We start from the raw sequence: 20715 nt of genomic DNA, 5'->3' as shown, positions 1-20715 counted from the left end.
ACCTATAGTCCCAGATACTCAGGAGGCTGAGGTGAGAGGATTGTATGAGCTCAGGAGTTCGAGACCAGCCTGGGCAACATAAGAGACTCCTGTCTTTATAACAAATTAAAAAATCAGCCAGGCCTGGTGGTGTGCAGTTGTGGTCCCAGCTACATGGGAGGCTGAGGTGGGAGGGCCACTTGAGCCTGGGAATTCAAGACTGCAATGAGCTGTGATCGCACCACTGCACTCCAGCCTGGACAACAGAGCAAGACCTTGTCTCAAATAAATAAGTAAATAATTGGCCTCAAGTCAAACAGCTGGAAGTTGAAGGGCCAGAAACGTCAACTGGGCCTTCGGACTCCAAATCCCCAGTTCTAGCTAGGAAAGGGATGGTCACATCCCACTGTCATCACAATGCTGTGGAAGTGGCTCTCTGTTATATCTTCTGCCAGGTAGTAAGGCCCAAGAGGGCAGGAATCAATCTACATTTTGTTCATTGCTGCGTTCCCGGCACCCGACAGTGCCTGGCACAGAGCAGGCACACGATTCCTCCTTGATGAATTAAATTCAACTGAATGAGAAGAATGGTACACAGAAGACACCTCATAATCAGAATCCAAGTCACTCCATCTCCAGGACCTTTTGGTTAAGCCAAAATCACAAAAGCCACCTTCACACAGAGGTGGCCTTTGTCCATCCTTTGACACTCTGTCCTTCCCACCAGACACAAAAATATCTGCGCATCTTTTTCAGAGCAAATAACTTTAGCCACACCTCTGTGTTAATGCTCACTTTGCATTTTTAAGTGGAAACTTACATCTCCAGTGCAAAATAGATCTTGAAAGTAGACTCAGTCTGGAGCAATTTGGATGCCAACCTCTGCCCCTCCTTCCACCCACCCAAGGCCACCTTGGAGAGGCCTATGGACCACCCCAAGAGGCTGTGAAGCTACAACATTAGTACGAGAGAAACATCATATTGCCCCTCCCCCTTGCCAGCTGTGTTGGGTTGAATCATGCACATCTGGAAGAGTGGTCAAGTCTGACTAGCGAGATCAGAGGATGGCTTGAGGCTCGGTGGAGGCACAGCCCATTCCCAGCTGCCCCTGGCACAATCTGCTGCTGGCCCCTGGCTCACCTCTACACCCCTAGCAGCAGCAGCCTCCTCCAATGAAGGTCTCTTTGCCTCCCTGTGTGGCGGCCCTGGCATCCCACATCTGGGTTACTTTGCCAGGGTTTAGTGGAAACCTGGGCCAGGTGCTGAGAGCTTCTGTCTTCCCAGTGGTGTTAGGATGCGGGGGCAAGGCAGAGATCCAGGACCAGAACATCCTGCCCATGCCCTCAGCTGCTGCTTCTTGCCAGCTTACCACTGGGCACCCAAGAGGAATGTAGAGCAGGGGGCAGAAGCAAAAGCTGATTCTGAACTTTTTATGAGTTCCTCAAATCTGATTGGCAAACATTTCACAGCCCAGGGACCCACATTTACCCTTACCGATGGAAACTAGAGTCTGACTGAGTCCCATGCTATTTCTGTCAAATGTATCTTGTTTTTGTAAGTTTCTCCATTAATTAGTTTTTCCAGAGGACACCCAAAATTGCTACCCATATTTTGGTTAGAGGAAAAACATCCTTTGTTAAATGAATGAACTGAGCTAAATGCAGTGGAAAATTCAAGATTAATCCAATTAATAATCAAGGACCTCCTACAGCTGCAGGTCGAAGCTCTAGGCACCAGAGATACTAAGGTGACACTAAGAGATCATAGAGTTGCTTGTACAGTTTACAATGTAGTGGTAGGGGATGAGGACAAGGGGAGAGGAATAAATCAGAAAACATCAATATGTAAGAGAATTCTAATAGTCATAAATGCTATGAAGACATTAAAATAAGTTATGGGGTACACAGTCATTTTGGCATGAGAAAGACCACTTAGAAGGGAGGTCTTCCTTTGGAAGCAGTGACATTGAAGCTGTGAGATGAGTGACAAGAAGCAGCCAGCTACATGAAGAGCTGGGGAACAGTGTGTTGGCAGAAGGAATAGTAACCGGGATGCCTGGCACAGAGGCTCACACCTGTAATCCCAGCATTTTGGGAGGCCGAGGCAGGTGGATCACCTGAGATCAGGAGTTCGAGACCAGCCTGACTAACATGGTGAAACCCCATCTCTACCAAAAATACAAAAATTAGCTGGGCGTAGTGGCACACGCCTGTAGTCCCAGCTACTTGGGAGGCTGAGGCAGGAGAATCGCCTGAACCCTGGAAGCGGAGGTTCCAGTGAATTGAGATCCTCCACTGCACTCCAGCCTGGGCGACAGAGCGAGACTCCATCTCAAAAAGAAAAAAAAAAAAGAAAAGCAGAATAGTAACTGGGAAGGCCCTGAGGCAAGAGTGGGCTTGTTGCATGGGGAGAGGCCAGTGCGGTTGGAACAGGGTGACAAGGGGCAGTGGTAAAGGATAACATTGCAGGGTCATTAGGGACTAGATAGGATGGGGACGAGTATAGATTTTACTCCAAGCATCAAGCGCCTCCTTGGAGGCCTCCAAGCAGGGGAGTAAAACCCCTTAGGTTTTCTAAGGTCTGCCCTGGCCGCAGCTGGGGATGGGTGGTGGAAGAGACTGGAAGGAAAGCAGAGAGTCATAGTGGCTGCCCCAAAGATCTCAATCTAGAAAAGAAACAAAATACTTAGAACTCCAGTCAGGGTGACATACATTACAACAGAGCTTTAAACTAACGGCCAAGACAGCCACCAGTTGAGAAAAAGTTATTCCAGCTGAGGAGACAGGAGAGGACTCTTGAGGGTGCCGCTCAGGCCTTGGCCTAGGCTTCGGGTACAACCATCTTAAATTTGGTCTGCAATTAATTTATGTTTTTCAGTCACCACATGAGGTTACTCTGATGCCAAATCACCATTCTAAATCTGCCCATCCCCACAGAGGACACAGTTAATATCTTCTAGAGCCTTATACTCTGGCCACAGGGCACAGAGCCAAGCTTTTGATAGGAGCAATGTATTAGTTTCCATGTGGGTAGTGGCAGCAGGAAGGCATCTGATTTCTTTGACTTGAGGAGTTCAGAAGATGCTGGAAACCACAGACAGGGAGGCCTTATTTCCTGGTTAGATACTAAGAGGTGTGTCCCTGGGTGGAACCCACCTTGGCAAACCTGTGAACCTCTCCTGGTTTCAGGGATCAGAGCAGTTCAGAACTGCAAAGGATCTCACCCGTCATCCAGTCTAGTATCTCCCAAGTCCAACAGTGGTCCTGAAACAGGAAGTGATGGAAATGCAATCTCCAGCCTTCCCAGGTCTCATGAGCCAGAATCTGCATTTTTCACAAGATCTCCAAGTGATGTGCATGCATATTATAGTTTGAGAAGCACAACTCTGAAGATTCTCACCTTCAATGGATAACAGATTCACCAGCATAGATTTAAAAAAAATAAAAAAAAACACTATAAGAGATGCCTGAGCCCTATTCTAGGGATTCGGTTTTCATTGGTCTGGGGTGAGCCTAGGCAGTTTTATGTAATTGTTTTCTTTTTTTAAGGTCCCTGATCATGCAGGGACATTAATCAGAGACTCTCTTATGTAATCCAAAGTTCTTATTTTTACTGATATGAAGCTCTGACTCAATAAATTGAAAAGATTCGCATCTTATTCCAATGCAGGCATCTTGGCAAAAGTGGGCCCAAGATTCTGCATTTCTAACAAGCTCCCAGGTGAGGCCAATGCTGGTCCTCAAACCATACTTGGAATAGCAGGTGTAAGCGTTAATTTTATGTGTTGATGTGACTGGGCCATGGGGCACCCAGATATTTGGTCAAACACCATTCTGGGTGTGAGGTTGGTTTTGGATAAGATTAACATTTAGATCCATAGACTTTGAGTAGATTGCCCTCCATTATGTGGGTGGGTCTCCTCCAAATAATTGAAGGTCTGAATAGAAAACAATAAGACTGGCCTTGCCTGAGCAAGAGAGGATTCTCCAGCAGATGGCCTTTGGACTTCATCTGCAATGTTGGCACCTCCTGGTTCTCCTGAAGACTGCCTTTGAACTAGAACTAGAACTAGAACTAAAGCATTGCTTCTCCTGGGTTTCCAGACTGCCAGCCTACCCTGCAGATCTTTGACTTGTCAGCTTGCATAATCTCATGAGCCAATTCCATATAATAAATCTCTTTCTATAAATATATACACATTCTATTTGTTCTGTTTCTCTGGAGAAGCCTGACTAATACAACAGGGTTACAAAGGTTGCTCTGCTGAGATTCCAATTTTTGCCAAGACGGAGAATTCACACAAACCATTATACGTCTTGCCCAGAGTCAACCTAATTGAGGTAGGAAACACAAAATTCACGAACTAAAGGAAAAACTGAGAACACTGAAAGAGAAACTGTTGCATGTGTGTGGTGGTAAGAGTGGTAAGGGTTGCAGCCTGGGATGAGCCAGCTGGTGCTGCTCTAGGAGGAGACAGTAGAAAAAGCAACTTGAGTTCCACTCTTCTCTTCCATCATTGCCTTGGGACAATCACTATCTTTCCTCGGCCTTTAGAAATTGGCAGTTGTGGTCCAGACTGCTGACACAAGAGTAAAATCAGGGCAGCCCAGAAGTCCCATTCCAGTGAAACCTTATAGAACTTCAGTGAAGGCTGAGTAGCCTCTGCATTCCCTGCCCTCCCAATCCCAGAGTTGGGGATGATAAACTGTGCATGCCTATTCTTGTTGCTGCTTCTGCCTGAGGATCTGAAGAGAAAGCTCTGGCCTCAGGTGTTGCTTGGTGGGTGATACCAAATGGGGGCATCCTATCTGGGGTTCTCTCCCAGGCTTGCCCATTCTCTCTCTTTGTTCATCCAAACGTAGCAATATAAAACAAGAACAAGGAGAAAATACAAGGTATGGTAATTATATAATGGGAATAAAGAGCATAATAAATGGACTTCATGGTTGAATGGATACAGCTAAAGAATGAATTAGTGAATTAGAAAATCAGATCAAGGAACACTCCAGAAGACAAGCAGGGGAAAATTCAAATGTAGAAAATATAAAAGAAAAGTTAAGAGACTTGGAGAATGAAAGTAAAACTACCAGCATCCAGATGATAGGGGTCACAGAATAGAAAAAAATAAATAGAAATGAAGAGAAGAAAATAGATGAAGAATTCATGGAGATACGTTTCCAAGCATTAAAGATGAATATATTCAAATTAAAAGAGTGCATAGAACATCAAAAGGAAAGAGAAGAAAATTCCACATCTAGGCACACTAGAATCAAATTTAGGAATACCATGCAGAATCATGGAAATAATTAATTAATTAATTTAGAAATACCAAACTCAAAGAGAAAATTTTGAAAACTCTCAGAAGGATCATAACACCCACAAAGGAAAAATAACCTTTTTCCTTTGTGAATATCATACTTTTTAAAAGTCACTTTAAAAGTGAATATCATACTTTTTAACCACAACAGTGAATGCAAAAACATAATGAAGTGTGAGTTGTAACGTGCTAAAGCGCTGGGAGCCGTGGTGCATGCCTGTAATTCCAGCACTTTGGGAGGCCAAGGCAGGTGGATAGCTTAGTCTTAGGAGTTAGAGAGCAGCCTGGGCAACATGGTGAAACCCCATCTCTACCAAAAATACAAAAATTAGCTGGGAATGGTAGCACCGCAAGTCCCAGCTACTTGAGAGACTGAAGTGGGTGGGAGGGTCGCTTGAGCCCAGGAGGTCGAGGCTAAAGTAAGCCATAATCATGCCACTGCACTCCAGCCTGGGACACAGAGTGAGACCTTGTCTCTAAAAAATATTAATAAATAAATAAAGTACTGAGGAAAGTATATTGAACCTAAAATTCCATTTCTGGCAAGATTGTCATTCAAATGTAGGGTGTGATAAAAATATTCTCAGGCATACAAGGCTTGAGGAAGTTTGTCATGCTACAATCCACGTTTAAAAACACTTTTTGAAGAAGTGATATTCAAATAAGAAAAATAAATCCAGGAAAACTGCAAGAAATAAGTGAAATAAGGCTGGGTGTGGTGGCTCATGCCTGTAATCCCAGCTCTTTGGGAAGCTGAGGTGCGTGGATCCCCTGAGGTCAGGATTTTGAGACCAACCTGGCCAACATGGCAAAACGTTGTCTCTACTAAAAAGACAAAAAACTAGCTGGGCATGGTATTGGGCGCCTGTAATCCCAGCTATTCGGGAGGCTAAGGCAGGAGAATCACTTGAACCCAGGAGGCAGAGGGTGCAGTGAGCCGAGATTGAGAGCCACTGCACTCCATCCTGGATGACAGAGCAAGACTCCATCTCAAAAAATAAATAAATAAATAAATAAATAAATAAAAATAAATACATAAATAAACAATATAAATGGTCTAAATTTGCCAACTAAAAGACAGAAATCATCAGATTGGATTTAAAAAACAAAATCCACCTACATACTATTTATAAAAGGTATATCTAAAGTATAAAAACATGAACATGTTGAAATTAAAAGAATGAAGAAAGATAACAATGTATGTCAATATAGGATAAATATACTTTGAAAGAAAATGCATTCTTAGGGCTAGAGAGGATCACTGGATGCAGAGAAAAGGGTTCGTTCTCGAAGAAGACATGACAAAGCTAAATATGAATGCATCTAATGAACAAACGCCAAAATACAAAAAACAAAAAATTGATAGAAATACATGGGGAATGCTAAATACATGAGAATGCTAAATATGAATGCATCTAATTAACCTCAAAATACATAAAACAAAAAATGGATAGAAATACATGGAGAAATTGACAAATCCACCACCGTCGAGAGAGATTTCAATTATTGATAGGTCTCTATTATTGATGAGTCAGGCAGACAAAACAGCCACACAAATTACAAGCTTGAACTAACGACCATATATAGAATTCTGCATTCAACAATTAGAGAATGCCTTTTTCTCCCACATGCATGAAACATTTATCTTTTTGAAACTTCTAATAATTAATAGAGATTTTAGTTGGTTTCCCAGACACCCACATAAAGACTACATTTCCCAGCCTCACCTGCCTCTAGGTAGGGCTATGTTACTAACAGCCAACCAATGGGATGTGAGTGGCAGTGATATGTACAACCTCTGAATCAGGCCCTTAAAGGGCATCCTACTACCTGGATCAATAAGTGATTGTGACCCACTGTGAGTCCTGTAAAAGGCAGCAACACCCTATAGATGGCAAAGCAATATGGCAGAGAGAGCCTGGGACCCTGACACTAAGGACTGCTAGAGTGCTTATTCTCAGTCTCATAAGAAGGAAAGGGAATTCTATCTTGTTTAAGTCTCTTCTTGAAATGGAACAAGTCCCTTTTAGCTTTCTCTCTTTCAGGATCCCTAATACACAGTATGTGTGGAACTGTCTATGCACCAGACTGACCCCAGAAACAGAAGACCTGGATAAGGAGGAAGGATGAAAAGCCAGTTTTTGCCTTGCAGAAAAGACCTTAAAATGCTGCTGGAGAATGTAAAGGAAGGCCTGAAATGATCAGAATCTTCTGCCAGTCACTAGGCAGCCCCTGGTGAGAGGATGTCCTATCTGCCCCTGTGCCCTCAGAGGAGGAAGGGCTAAGAAACAAAGAGGAACCAGGGGAGGAAACACAGGCTCCACTCTCACGAGGGCGGAATAGCAACTGGCACGGGGGAGTGGCCATTACCTCGAAGAGGCAGGCTTGTTGTGCCAAAACCATGTTTGTTTTAAATGGAATTGGAGGGAGGAACACTCCTCCCTCCTTTGTAAAAATAACTAGTTTCTGAAGGCAAAAGGAAAATGGGGAGGCGGGTGGCAGGCTGAGGCCACAGTGATAAAAACATACCCCCTCGTCACAAATTAGTGAAGATGAGCAACACAAGACCAAGGGGAAGGGAGCTGAAGATGAGGGTTGACCCAGAGCAAAAGAACTTCTGTGGTGACCTCTGCAGAGTCACAGGGCCACCGTTTCAGGGTGCAGCCAACACTTAATGACTCCTCCAGAGAAGCCCAGTGTTCCACGAGATCACACGGGAGTATGTGCCAGGAGTTCTAGATCCATATGGAATGGAAAAGTACCAGGGTTAGATGGTTGTCCTATGGTTTCTTTCCAGGTATTTCCTCAGCAGGTGGGCATGCCCCACCCACAGCAGGGAAGGGGAGAGGCTGGAGATAAGCGTGCCTGAGGTCCAAAGGCATGGGCCTGCATAGCCGAGACCCAGCTCCCTACTGCCTCTCTTCTGGAAGCCTCTCCTACCACCTAGATCTTTCTCTACCTTGTCCTCTGCTGTTTTGCCCTCTGAGGGCACCCAATGCTGTCATGCTCCAAACTCCTTCCAGAGCCTTCTTTCAGAGCCCTCCCTGGGCCCCATCTCCCTACCCCAGACAGGCACACCAGTTCTGCTGCATGTCTGGCAAAACAGCCACGGAAACTCTAGAGCAGCACCACCTTCCCAGGACTACTTACATCTAAAATACGGGTCCAGATAACACAAGTGAGGCTGGGTGTGGTGGCTCACACCTATGATGCCAGCACTTTGGGAGGCCAAGACAGGAGGATTACTTAAGCCCAGGAGTTTGAGACCAGCCTGGCCAACAAGGCAAGACCCCATCTCTACAAAATAAAAATTAAAAAATTAGCCTTGTGTGGTGGCACACCCCTGTGATCCCAGCCACTCAGGAGGCTGGGACAGGAGGATCACTTGAGCCCAGGAGGTCAAGGCTGCAGTGAACCATGTTCATGCCACTGCACTGCAGCCTTGGCAACAGAGAGACTCTGTCTCAAAAAAATAAAAAATGAAAGAGAGAGAGAACACAAGTGATATGGTTTGGGGACACAAGTGATATGTGTCCCCACCCAAATCTCATCTTGAATTGTAGCTCCCATAATTCCCACATGTTGTGGGAGGGACCTAGTGGGAGATAATTGAATCATGGGGGCGGTTTCTCTCATACTGTTCTCGTGGTAGTGACTAAGTCTCATGAGAACTGATGGTTTTATAAGAGGAAACCCCTTCCGTTTCATTCTCATTCTCTCTTGTCTGCCACCATGGAAGACGTGCATTTTGCCTTCTGCCATGTGAAACTGTGAGTCCATTAAACCTCTTTTTCTTTATAAGTTACCCAGTCTCAGGTATGTCTTTATCAGCAGCATAAAAACAGACTAATACAACAAGTGAGCCTCCAAGTCAGTACCTCAACCCCAGGTAAAGCATCCAAAGCCCCCTGTGGAACTTTAGAAACTACAGAGTTTGCACTTCCTCTCCACATCCCAGTAAACAGAAGACCCAGGAAAGGGGCGGGGAGGAAAGTGCTGGGAACGTGCAGTTTTCAGCCTTTTGTTTAAGGGTTTCTGCTGCCACCAAGGCTGAGAACCAGAGCACTGAGGCAAGATCCAAGTGACGTCTTGGAGCTCCAAGTTCACTAAATTGCAAGCTATAAAAAATTAAAACTGGAGCACAAGCATACCCAGAAGTACATAAGGATTTGTCTTGTTCTTCTCTCCAACCATCTCCCAGGTCTTCCTCCTCCTCCCTCTGCCCACCTGGACATGGAGTCCAGGTTCTCAGTTTGGAAAAGGGAATGAGGGAAGAGAAAATGAGAATGGAAGAGGCACAGCTGATGCCCTTCAAAGCCATCAGCACCTGCACCTTTCTGCTTCTCCCTCCTCCCCAGAGACTGGCAGTAAATGTCTATTATTAAAAAGCAACAGCTATTAATAATTTCTCTACCAATTCGGGTAATGTTTAATCCCTTATTGTCAACCACAGTGGTTTGTGGATGAAGGACTTCTGATTTATTATAGTCATTACTGCCTTACTGTCAGTTTTCCAAAAAAGTATTTTCATTTTATTTTTATTAGGGAAGTGCAGACTCTTTAATTCCTTGGCAAACCCAAACTCAATCAATATATTTATTGTACTAAGTCTTCTAAAACCCAACAAATTACCATCCCTCCTGTTAAGGGCCTTAATTAGTTTGCTAATGAGTATTCCTTGTTTAAGGGCATGATCCTGAACAAGCACACAGAAGTCATCAACCTCAAATGTAATTTTCATGGAGTTACTTCCTCAACCTGGCTGTGGCCCACATCATGTCTCAAATTAAATTAAAATCACAATTCCCATGAAGGCTCTCCACCATCAGCCTTCTCCTGCCTGACAGCCTTCTTTTAGTGCTCCCTTCCCCCAATAGATGTCTTCTCATTCCCTTCGCCTAGAATCTTCTTCTGCTCTCTCTGCTACCTGGCAAGCTCTCAGCTGTCTCTAAAGGCTGGCAATCAGCATCCTTTCTTTCCTTCTAGGAAGCTTTTCAAATCCTCTCTAGCAGGATTGGCATATTTTTCCTCTGAGCCTGCTTCTACCAGACCTCAGTCATCCTGTTCTATAAAGTCTGTGCCTCCATGCTCCAGCCTTTGAACTTCCCAAGTAAGACTTGGTCGTCTCTGTATCCCCAGTGTCTTGCATAAAATCTGCCCATGGAAGGTGGCCCATAAATGCTGGATTAATTGAACGAATGTATAAAAGAAGCAAGCCCACCTACAGTCCTCTACACAACACTCACTCTCTCCTCCATCTTTCCCAATGTTCATCCTTTTTCCAGAGTAACCTGAAAACCACACACCTACCATGAGGGCAGGAGGCATATCTGTTCTGTTCCCTATTGTATCCCCAGTGCCTAGAACCCTGCCTGATGTATTTTAGGTGTTCAGTAGACATTTGTTGACCATATGAATGAATTCTTCAAACTTATTGTTCAAAACCCACCTCCTCTACCCAATTCTCACTATTCCCAGAGGACTGTCCTCCACCTACTCCCCTCCTCCTTTCTGAGGGAAAATTGCTTTCTGTAAATCTCTACTCATCACACCATCCTATCTTTTTTTTTTCCTTTTTGATTTTTTTGAGACAGAGTCTCACTCTGTTGCCCAGGCTGGAGTGCAGTGGTGCAATCTCAGCTCACTGCAACCTCCGCCTCCCAGGCTCAAGCGATTCTTGTGCCTCAGCCTCCCAAGTAGCTAGGACTACAGGCACACACCACCACACCTGGCTAATTTTTGTATTTTTAGTAGAGACAGGGTTTCACCATGTTGGCCAGGCTGGTCTCGAACTCCTGAACTTAAATGATCCACCTGCCTTGGCCTCCCAAAAAAATATATAAAACTTTTGCAATTACAGGCATGAGCCACCACACCCAGCCTCAACCTGTCATTATCAAGAATTTTGGTGCAAATATACCAGTTTGGGATTACATAAATTCTTCCCAATTTGATACAATCCAGAAATCAACCATGTACTATGTACTCATTTTTTTCCCTATGTGCAAAAAAAAAAAAAATCTGTCCTGTAAACCTTATGGGCCTATTTAACAATCAGATTTAGGTAACTATTCAGGTAGGCATGAGAACAGATTATCCCGCTGTGTTCAACATTGTGGTCGATAGAGAATTGCAAACTGCAATTAACGTCACTCATCCATCCCTAAGTTTCCAAGAATGAGAACACAGTGAAATGTGCTTCATGGTAAAAATCTACCGAGTAGAATCTAAATTTTCTTTGATGGTTTCTGGATCTACATAGCCCCAGGATTACTCTGAACATCAATATCTTTTTATGAAAGTTATACAGAAGCATGTCAGTCAAGGAGCCTGTTTGCAAGAGTCCTGTGTGTGTTGGCTGGGGTACCCACCCCACACACTCCAGGTCGCTCTGTGCTGCAGTGCCCACCCATTGAGGATTTCATCTAATAAACCTCAGTGACCCCTCCTAACTGGCCTATTTGCTGATGAAACCAGCTGCTGAACTACCCCCTCAACTCTCCCACTTGCAAACTCCATCTCCTCCAAATTCAAGTGGGAAAGACAATTGTTTTATTTTATCTTAGTCTTTTAATTATCTTCTTCTATTTACTTTTCTGAAGCTTAGAGCTATAAAGGACTTTGGGTACACCCAACCAGACATTGCTATATAAGACTATATATATATATATACAATTAAAAGTTAGAGGGTCATTACACCATAGGATAAAACAGCAATAAAAACTTTATACTTAGAGCTTAGGTTAATCCTTTTAAAAGCACCTGTTTTTTGGCTGGGCGCAGTGGCTCACTCCCGTAATCCCAGCACTTTGGGAGGCCAAGACAGGCGGATTACCTGAAGTCAGGAGTTTGAGACCACCCTGGCCAACATGGCAAAACCCCGTTTCTACTAAAAATAACAAAAATTAGCTGGGCATGGTGGCAGGAGCCTGTAATCCCAGCGACTCAGGAGGCTGAGGCAGGAGAATTGCTTGAACCCAGGAGGCAGAGGTTGCAGTGAGCCACTGCACTCCAACCTGGCCAAGAGTGAAACTCCATCTCAAAACAAAAAAAAAAAGCACCTGCCTTTTGAGGACTGTATCAGGACTCAGGCGTCAAAAGCTGATTTGACCATCTGTGCTGGAGAGACAGGTAAAAAATTAGAAGGTCAATCTAACCAGGCCTTGCAGTTAGGCTTAGAGTTCATGACTGAGGCATCATAACATGATGGGTACACCATATTTTGATGGCTATCATGATATTTCTAATAATAACATCTACTATAAGAATAATAAGGCTACCATTTTGTGAAATAGGCATTCGTATCCCAGTTTTGCTGACAAGAAAACTGAGGCTGGGACAGGCTGTGTATCGCCAGGACTGAGAGATAACAAGTGAAGATTGCTGGTCCTCAGACCCATCTGTGTGATGCCAAATCTCATTCTCTTAACCACCCTGCTCATTCCCAGCCCTGCCCTGTACATACACACACACCCTAACATAGAGAATATTTGTAATTATCCTGGCTGCCCAGCATCTGAACTCCCTTCCTGGGTTCAGGGAATCCTCTATTTATGTATGAATCTTGTAGGAGGCAGGGCGTGGAGCCTCCTGGTACAGAAGCTGAGCCCCTTGACTCCTGCCTTTTCCAGCATCCCTTGCTGCTGGGGCTGCTGGGGCTCAAGCACATGACCTAGGTCCAGCCAATCAGATGCACCCTCCTGGATTCTGACTCAGGAGCTGGTGGGGGTTAGAAGGGAGCCCACAAGAAGCCCTTCTAGCAGCAGGAGCAGCCTGTTCTGTGTTCTTGTTCAGGATCATGGGGGCAATTTCTCATGGTTTAGCACATCCCCTTGGTGCTGTTCTCTGACAGTGAGTGAGTTCTCATGAGATCTGCTTGTTTAAAGTGTGTGGCACCTCCCCTGCACCTTCCTCCTGCTCCAGCCACGTGAAGTGCCCCACTCCCCCTTGGCCTTCCACCATGATTGGAAGCTTCCTGAAGCCTCCTCGGAAGCAGAAACCACTATGCTTCCCGAACAGCCTGCAGAACTGTGAGCCAGTTCAATCTCTTTTCTTTATAAATTGCCCAGTCTCAGGTATTTCTTTATAGCAGTGTGAGAACGAACTAATAAAAACATGTTCATGAAAAGACCTAAGGGAGAGCTGGTAAATGTGCCTTATGAATAGTCCTTAGCTGAATCAACCATCCCAATCATTCCAAAGACGATCCTAGTCTTTCTTGGTTTTAGATGCAATACACAAATCCTCTCATCCAAGCTTGGACAGTCGACACCATCTTTTCCCCAGAAAAATCATCCATTAGAGAACCACAGACTCCCCGCTTCCCAGGAACTCCAGTGCTCTTGGGCTGCACCCACCCTGTCCCCTCCCCTATGCCCTTGCCAATCCAGCAGCCTCTGCAGAGGGTTTCTCTGCAAGGACATCAGATGTGCATCCTCTCTAAAGAAGCTGCCTCCACCCAGAGGCCGAGTCAGGTTGGGAAATGAGAACGGAGTTTGAATCCAGAAGAACTGTGTTCAGTCTCCCTCAGAGGCTTTCTGACTGTGGAATCATGGACAAGTCACAGAGGGCTCTTTTCCCAGCTCTAAAAAGGAAATGGCATCTGCCCAGCCCTGCAAGTGAGCAGGAACCAGATGGGACAACGCACGGGGAGGCATCCAGGAACAGCATGGAGCTCTACAGACGTCTGCAGCCTCCCCACTCCCATCCTGTCCTGCCTGCCAAGGTCCTACCTGTCCTGCAGGGCCATCTTAGCCTGTGGGAGTTGGGGAGCAGGCAAGGGATGAAGGCCTGGGCTGTGTCCATAGAAAAGCTCGCCTGGCTCTGCTGTGGGAAAGATCCGTGAGGCCAGAGCTATGAACCGTTTCATCCCAAGGTTTGAGGTGTGCAGGTGGGAACCCTGCCCTGATGTGCCATGAGCCAGAGGGGCTTTGAGCCATGGGCGGAGGACAGGAGCTCAAAATGGAAAGAAGAGTCCAGCTTGGAATCATCTTCTGGGTTTATCTGCATGAACTGCTGCACACCAAGGCTGTGGGGAGAATTTTTGTTGAGAGAGGAGAGTTTAGACGAGGCGGTTCTGTTGGTCCCAGTGAAGAGAATGCAGCAAGAGCTTTCTATTTTCTAATAGAGGGGGTGGGCCGGGCGCAGTGGCTCACACCTGTAATTGCAGCACTTTGGGAGGCTAAGGTGGGAGGATCACTTGAGCTCAGAAGTTCAAGACCAGCCTGGGCAATGTGGCAAAACCCCGTCTCTACAAAAAATACAAAAATTAGCCAGGCATGGTGGCACATACTTGTAGTCCCAGCTACTCAGGAGACTGAGGTGGGAGAATCACTTGAACCCAGGAGGTGGAGGTTGCAGCGAGCTGTAGTCACACCACGGCACTCCAGCCTGGGTGACAGAGCGAGACCCTGTCTCAATAAAAAATTAATTAATTAACTAATGAATAGGTGAGGTGTGGCTGAGGGTAATGGATGAGACAAAGGTATCAGCAGGTGACAGAGATCAGATAAAAACCAAATCCTCCCATTCTACATGAGGACTACGCCACTTCGGAGCACCCCAAACTCAGGGACACTTTGAGTTGGTGGCCCTTTGCTCTTAACTGTTGCCTGCAACCAAAAAGCTCCCTTCTCCCTCAAATTTTAATCAAGGCCCTCCTCAGATGTCACGACGTTCATGATGGCTTCCCAGAACCCCTGCAACAGGTGAACCTTCGTGAGCACCCCTCTCTCATATCACTGGTTCTACCTCCTGAGAGGGCCACACACAGAGCCTGAAGACCCAAGTTCCAACTCCAGCTAACAGCGTGATTTTTGCACAAGTTACTCCATCTTTTTGGATACAGGGATAAAGTTTATCTCCAGACGTTTCTCTCGAGGTTGCTAGTTGTGAGGCTGGAATGGCTAATAAGCAGGAAAATGCTTTGGCAGCTCTGAATGGCCCCGGGCAATTGCCAAGTTTTACTGAGACCAGTTCTGTCTTGAGGGCTGAGGGACAAGTCTCTGCTTACCTTTGCACTCCTCCTAATTCTGAACACCTGACCTGCTCGACATCCTGGGCACCTTGATCTCAGAGTGGAAAGCCCCGGAAGGCAGGGAGCCCCAGAAGCAGGGAGCATGTACACCTGCTGCGATGGGGTGAATTGCGGCCCCCGCCACCCAAATGCATCTTTTGAAGTTCTAACCCTCAGTACCTCTGAATGTGGCTTTATGTGGAAACAGGGTCGTTGCAGAGAAAAGTTAAGAAGAGATGGTATAGGAGTAGGGTGGGCCCCCAATCCAGTCTGACTGGTGTGCTTATAAAAAGGGGAAATGAGGACACAGACACACACGGGGAGAGCACCCCGGGTGAAGGTGAAGGCAGAGATCTGGGTGATGCTTCTAGAAGCCAAGGAACGCCCAGGGTGGCCAGCACTCCCAGAGGAAGCCAGGGAGGGCCTGGGACAGTGCCTCCCTCACAGCCTCAGAGGAACCCGCCCTGCCGCCACCTCCATCTGGGACACGTGGCTTCCGGAACTGTGAGGCAGGACATCTCTGTAGGCGCAGCGTGCCTCATGGTGCTTTGTTACCGCAGCTGTGGTAAACTGTGACAGCCTGGGATTTACTGAATTTGCCGGGCAAGGAACTGGAGCTGCGAACCCTGGGAAATGCTGGTTCAGGCTGTTCCTCAGGGGCCTCCGCTCCCTGAGGAACTTGGAACACAGCCCTGCAGGGTGTGAGGTGTGGGGTGTGGTGTGTGGTGTGTGTGTACATGGTGTGAGGAGGGTGTGTATGATGTGTGTGTGGTGTGTGTGTGTGGTGTGGTGTGTATGTGTAGTGTGTGTGTGTGGTGTGGTGTATGTGGGTGGTGTGGTATAGTGTAGTGTGACGTGTGTGGGTGGTGTGGTGTGTGTGGTGTGGTATGTGTGTGTGGTGTTGTGTGGATGGTGTGCGGTATGTGTAGTGTGTGGTGTGTGTGGTGTGTGTGGTGTGATGTGGGTGGTGTGGTGTGTGTGTGGTATGGTGTGTGTGGTGTGTCGCATGGTGTGTGTGGTATGGGTGGTGTGTTGTGTGGTGTGCGTGTGGTGTTACGTGGTGTGCGTGTGGTGTTATGTGGTGTGTGTGTGGTGTGTATGTGTAGTGTGATGTGTGGGTGTGGTGTGACATAGTGTAATGGTAAGTAGTGTGGTATGGTTGTGTAGTGTGTGTGTTGTGTGTATGGTGTGGTGTGTGTGGTGTGGTGTGTGTTGTGTGTGGTGTGGTATGTGTGGTGTGTCATTTGTGGTGTGGTGTGGGTGGTGTGTTGTGGTGTGGTGTGTGTGGTGTGGTTTGTGTGTGGTATGTGTGTGGTGTGTATGGTGTGGTGTGTGTGGTGTGGTGTGTGTTGTGTGTGGTGTGGTATGTGTGGTGTGTCATTTGTGGTGTGGTGTGGGTGGTGTGTTGTGGTGTGGTGTGTGTGGTGTGGTTTGTGTGTGGTATGTGTGTGGTGTGTGTGGTGTGGTGTGTGTGTGGTGTGTATGTGCAGTGTGTGGTGTGTGTGATGTGGTGTGTGTGTGGTGTGTATGTGCAGTGTGTGGTGTGTGTGTGATGTGGTGTGTGTGTGGTGTGTATGTGCAGTGTGTGGTGTGTGTGGTGTGGTGTGTGTGTGTGGTGTGTATGTGCAGTGTGTGGTGTGTGTGGTGTGGTGTGTGTGTGGTATGTGTGTGGTATAGTGTGGTGTGGTGTGTGTGTGTGGTGTGTATGTGCAGTGTGTGGTGTGTGTGGTATAGTGTGGTGTGATGTGTGTGGTGTGTATGTGCAGTGTGTGGTGTGTGTGGTGTGTATGTGCAGTGTGTGGTGTGTGTGTGGTGTGTGGTGTGTGTGGTGTGTATGTGCAGTGTGTGGTGTGTGTGGTGTGGTGTGTGTGTTATAGTGTGGTGTGGTGTTGTGTGGTGTGTATGTGCAGTGTGTGGTGTGTGGTGTGTGGTGTGGTGTGTGTGTGGTGTGTGTGGTATAGTGTGGTGTGATGTGTGTGGTGTGTATGTGCAGTGTGTGGTGTGTGTGGTGTGGTGTGTGTGTGGTATGTGTGTGGTATAGTGTGGTGTGTTGTGTGTGTGGTGTGTGTGGTGTGGTGTGTGTGTGGTGCGTGTGTGGTGCGTGTGGTATAGTGTGGTGTGGTGTGTGTGTGGTGTGTATGTGCAGTGTGTGGTGTGTGTGTGGTGTGTGTCTGGTGTGTGTGGTGTGTGTGGTGTGTATGTGCAGTGTGTGGTGTGTGTGGTGTGGTGTGTGTGTGGTGTGTGTGGTATAGTGTGGTGTGGTGTGTGTGTGGTGTGTATGTGCAGTGTGTGGTGTGTGGTGTGGTGTGTGTGTGGTGTGTGTGGTATAGTGTGGTGTGGTGTGTGTGGTGTGTATGTGCAGTGTGTGGTGTGTGTGGTGTGGTGTGTGTGTGGTATGTGTGTGGTATAGTGTGGTGTGGTGTGTGTGGTATGTATGTGCAGTGTGTGGTGTGTGTGGTATAGTGTGGTGTGGTGTGTGTGTGATATGTGTGTGGTATAGTTTGGTGGTGTGTGTGTGATGTGTATGTGCAGTGTGTGGTGTGTGTGGTGGTGTGTGTGTGGTGTGTATGTGCAGTGTGTGGTGTGTGTGGTGTGGTGTGTGTGTGGTGTGTGTGGTATAGTGTGGTGTGGTGTGTGTGTGGTGTGTATGTGCAGTGTGTGGTGTGTGGTGTGGTGTGTGTGTGGTGTGTGTGGTATAGTGTGGTGTGGTGTGTGTGGTGTGTATGTGCAGTGTGTGGTGTGTGTGGTGTGGTGTGTGTGTGGTATGTGTGTGGTATAGTGTGGTGTGGTGTGTGTGGTATGTATGTGCAGTGTGTGGTGTGTGTGGTATAGTGTGGTGTGGTGTGTGTGTGATATGTGTGTGGTATAGTTTGGTGGTGTGTGTGTGATGTGTATGTGCAGTGTGTGGTGTGTGTGGTGGTGTGTGTGTGGTGTGTATGTGCAGTGTGTGGTGTGTGTGGTGTGGTGTGTGTGTGGTGTGTGTGTGGTATAGTGTGGTGTGGTGTGTGTGTGGTGTGTGTGGTATAGTGTGGTGTGGTGTGTGTGTGGTGTGTATGTGCAGTGTGTGGTGTGTGTGGTGTGTATGTGCAGTGTGTGGTGTGTGTGGTGTGGTGTGTGTGGTGTGTGTGGTGTGTGTGGTATGTGTGTGGTGTGGTGTAGTGTGTGTGGTGTGTATGTGCAGTGTGTGGTGTGGTGTGGTATGTGTGGTGTGTGTGTGGTGTGTGTGGTGTGGTGTGTGTGGTGTGTGTGTGGTGTGTGTGTGGTGTGTGTGGTGTGTGTGTGGTGTGTGTGGTGTGGTGTGTGTGTGATGTGTATGTGCAGTGTGTGGTGTGGTGTGTGTGGTGTGGTGTGTGTTGGGGGGCAGCGTGGTCAGGAGCAAGAGTGGTTCACACACAGCTCCCCCTCCTGTCCCGTCTCCACCCCATTCCCCGCAGGGCCCCATCAAACCCAGCTACTTGACTTTCCCTTCCCGTCAGCCTGGAGCAGGCTGGAAGAGGAGGAGAGGAGAAAAGAAGAAAAGCACGAAAGTACGAATCCTTCCCAGGTTCTTCTCCACGTCCTTTTCCTCCCCTTCCTTCCCGCTCCCCCAATCCAGTGCCAAATGTCAACCGGGAGCATCAAGTTGACCTGACATTTTCTGAACTGGCAGTTCCCTTCTGGGCCATGCAGCACAAATAGACATCTTCTGCATTGGCTGAAAACAAAGTTGGAAAGACCAGACTCCATTAAAAAAAAAGAAGAAGAAGAAAAGAAAAGGTAAAAACAGATGACACTGCCCCTCCCACTATTTATGCCCCTCCCCAGATTGCTATCTCCAAATACAAAATGCTGCCTGGAATCCCGACCAGTGCTCCAGCACAGCCTCAGAGACCAGAACAGAAGTTACCTGAAAATGAAGGGCACGCCTGTTTCAGATCTGAGCTGGCACTAGGATGTATCCTTCGCCTCTGGAATCTGGAGCCCGCACAGACTCCATAGGCGGGGCAGAGGCCAAAAGTCAGGCCTGGAGGCTGATTCCTAAGCAGACAGCCCAGCTCTCAGCAGAACACCTAGCGAAGGGCCGCGAAAATTATGCAGCCTCACGTGCCATGCCAGCCTGGCTCATGCACTTGCATATTTTGGGCCTTCCCTCAGCTGATGGGGACTGCTTGCATGGAATGACCTGGCGCCCCTGGGCCAGGGACAACTTTGTTTTCGAAAACATTGTTTCCTGTAACAGCTCATGAAGAACTGAAAACCTCACAGATGGAATGCCCCCAGACGCCAGAAACTCTGCACACCATCTCCCAGTCAAAGATGATGATTCTCCTGACATTATAGTCTCCTCAACCTCTTCCTGTGGCAGGTACCCGTCCCCAAAGTGGTTCAGGCCAGGCCTGCACTTCCAGAATGAAGGGTGTTCTTCAAAGGACATCCCCCCATGAAGTGCAAGAGGGTTACTTGGTCATCCAAGGCAACTGTGGTAAATGGCAAGGTGACTCCAGGCTGTCCCAGCGATAAAAATGCTGCCACGTGAAAGAGGTTGCCCAGGTAGAGACTCACCTAATCCATCACAATGATCCAGAGACACGGCTCCCCTGGGGTTTTATCCCATGTAAGAGGAGAGGGAACAGGAATGGGTGCCCCAGGTCACACCAGCAGACTGAGGGATCCTTTGACTCCACATTTTTTCCAGCACTACAAAACATTGAGAATAAATGACAGATTTACTGAGACCATTCATTCAAGATGGTTGCATGCAAATGAAGTTATTGTGGCTTACATGCGTGAGTTATTACGAGTTCAAGGCCATGTGTCTTCATATAAGCTGGGGTGCCTTTTCTTCTCACCTAGGAGACAATAGAATGTTCCATGAGGATCAAAGAGCCGTGAGGGCCAGGCCAGTGTGGGAGAAGGAGTGTGGAGAGAGGTGTCTGGGAAAAGAGAAAATCGGCAGTACCACTAGGCGCATTAGAAAAGAGTAAGGAGTTGCCAGAAGACGTGGGCTGGGGGAGTGGACAGACCCCGCAGATGCAATGCCTCAGCCAGCAGCACCAGGCAAGAGGTGGTGAGGAAGAAGGAGTTGATTCAGATCAAGTCCAGGAACCATGGGAACTGTCCCCAGGCTGGCCAGAGCAATCCTCTGCTTCCACGACTGCCTGAGAGAGTCCAGTCACTGCACACTCATGTCCTCACTGCAGGATCAACACAGTGGCTCTGGAAGACCTGACTGAATGAGTATCCTTGGTGACCCCCCAGGAGAAGTCACTGAGGGAATCAGAGTGGGTGACCCACTGGCTGCACCCAGGGCCTCTGACCAAAACAGGAAAGACGGAGAGCAAGCAGTCGGCTGGCCCGGGACACTCAGGCCAGATGCGGGAGGGGTTGTTGCATTTAATAAAAATGAGTGATAAATCATGATCTG

The 20715-nt window shown here is 47.3% G+C and overlaps 1 long non-coding RNA gene across 1 annotated transcript; it reads right to left on the bottom strand.

Moving 5' to 3' along the window:
* Window positions 1-13492: 13492 nt before the first annotated feature.
* Window positions 13493-20149, bottom strand: LOC129052309 (uncharacterized). Its single transcript, XR_008517298.2, has 3 exons — window positions 20074-20149; window positions 19854-19988; window positions 13493-14324 (listed from the first exon to the last, which is right to left on the bottom strand). It is a non-coding gene; the product is annotated as an uncharacterized LOC129052309 (long non-coding RNA).
* Between the last annotated feature and the right edge of the window lie 566 nt (window positions 20150-20715).

The sequence above is a fragment of the Pongo abelii genome, chromosome 22 (genome assembly GCF_028885655.2).
Source record: "Pongo abelii isolate AG06213 chromosome 22, NHGRI_mPonAbe1-v2.0_pri, whole genome shotgun sequence".
Classification (NCBI taxonomy): Eukaryota; Metazoa; Chordata; class Mammalia; order Primates; family Hominidae; genus Pongo; species Pongo abelii.
This window is presented reverse-complemented; position numbering and strand designations above follow the sequence as displayed.